This window comes from Hipposideros armiger, unplaced genomic scaffold (genome assembly GCF_001890085.2).
Source record: "Hipposideros armiger isolate ML-2016 unplaced genomic scaffold, ASM189008v1 scaffold_761, whole genome shotgun sequence".
NCBI classification, from domain to species: domain Eukaryota; kingdom Metazoa; phylum Chordata; class Mammalia; order Chiroptera; family Hipposideridae; genus Hipposideros; species Hipposideros armiger.
The window spans coordinates 471,121-473,385 of NW_017732111.1; positions in this window are offsets into that span (position 1 = coordinate 471,121).

The following is a 2,265-nucleotide window of genomic DNA, read 5'->3' on the forward strand; positions in this document are numbered from 1 at the left end:
AGAGGAAATGTTAAAAGAGATTCATGATATATTTAATATAAGATTGTAAACAATCAAATACCTAACAGTAGGTAGTATTCATGTCACCTGACACATCATAGGCAGGCGTGATGTGCTGATGTGGATGGGTTGGAATTTTAGATTATATAAAGTGTTATATAACTATTGCACTGCGTTGTACAGCTGAAACTAATTCTAAAAAATGTGTATTTCATAATAAAAATATTTTAATAAAAAATAGAATTATAGCTCATTCACTTTTGTGACTCAGTCCATTCAATATTCTCTCTGAGCCTCAGTTTCTTTATTTGTAAAAAAAGGATAATAGTTTTGGTCAGAGGATTCATAAGTTGATGAATGTCAAGAATCTGACAAAATGTATATTCAGAATATACTTTCAATATAATTCAATAATACAACAAAACTAAAACTGATATAATGTTGTGAGAAAAATATTTTATGAGGACTCATTTTGATTTCTTAATTTTATGGAATATGAGAGAAAAGGATATACACACAGAAACAAAGACACAAAATGCAAATTATTTCAGACCACTGGTTGTAGGAAACAGATAAAACGATAAAAATAGCATTAGTGTTAGATTATTGGTTCCAGATAGGGAGATTATGGGTAACTAATTTTCTTTCCCTCACTTTCTTTATTTTTTGAGAAAACTGATGTATTATCAAAATTATAGAAGAAATTATTTTCTTTTCCTAATTGTTTATGCTTTTCTAATACAGACTTCCTCCAATTTTCTTGGATTAACATACGTATTGCCATTTTACTATTTAGAAATAATTATTGAGAACATAAAATGCTCAGATTACAGTGTTTTTTAAATATAGATATATAACATTTGGTATGTAAATGGAATTGTAAAGAAAGGAAAGACTAGACAAAAATGCACCATTTTTTAAAACAAGTGATCTCGTTTTGCTGGTGAATATTTTCTCTACATGCTACTATTCTATATATTCTTCATGTTTTATACAAAGCAGGTAGTACTCTATAACTTAAGAATAATCACAATAAACTTTTAAGTAAGGAAAGAAAAAAGTTTATATAAATGATTAGTGCCATCAATGGGGTAGCATTTCTCCATTTCTAGTAGTTTACATGAACAATTTATTCATTATAATTTATGTCTGAGTTTGTAGATCTAAAATGAGTAAAACTTTATCTTTAAGGCCACAAAAAATTTAAATATGGGGGGTAACAATTCATGTTAAAAAAATAATCTCCTAATGCTGGTAATTCCATACAGCGATGTGTGAAGAAAGCTGCGTTTGTTTTGCTGTTGTTCATGTTGGGGAGAGAATGCTCACAGAGAGAGAACAATTGCACCTTGGAAACCACATGCACTCTTATTTCACTGTCTCAGAGTACCCGATTTGGGTAGAAAGTGTAGACGCATAAAATGTCCATAGTTATTAATGTGAACATCATTCTTATCTAACCAAAATTTAATTTTAAAACAGTAAAAATATATGTGCTCTAATTAGGTATAAATACATGTTCTCAGAAAAAAATTCATTAAAAAAAAGACAACGATTTCCCTCAAGCTGTGGTCCATATTCAAAAGTCTCCTTTCACTTAATTATTGTAATCCTAAAGCTCTTTTGGGTCTTATTTGACTGAATTCTTAACATGCTGAAAATTGAAATTTCTAAGCATCCGAAGCATGGTTGCTTCTGATTTTTCCATTAGTGCAAACATAGAGTGCTTCCCATCAGAGCCTCTGAGACTTTATCAGCATTAATCTACTATTTCTTTCCTGATGCTTCCAGACTAGTGAAAATTCCTAATTTGCAATAATTAACCTCCTGAGAATAGCATTTCTCATTTATCCTAGGGAGTACCCACATCTCTATGTTCAGCTTTCCAACCTCATCGTTTAGTTTTGCTCTGTATTTCAGGAGTCAGGCAAATTATGCAGTAATAAATGGTGAGGGTTTTTGGAGTGAAAGCTAAAATTATATTGACAGCTCATATCATGTGGAGGGGTGGCTTGCTGTGGTCAAGACCAGATCGTTTAGTTTTGGACCTGATTCAATTTAATGGCTTGTGCGATGATAAGAAAGTTACATAAACTTTCTTGCCTCAGTTTCTCTATCTAGAACAACTTCATACGGTTGCTGTGAGGACTAAAGGAGTTCCTATCTATGAAGTCCTCAGAATGGCATCTGGAACACAGGTTAAGCTCTAGATAAGTGTGTGTATCATTATGATAACAAAATCTTATTTTGAAACTGTAGACATGG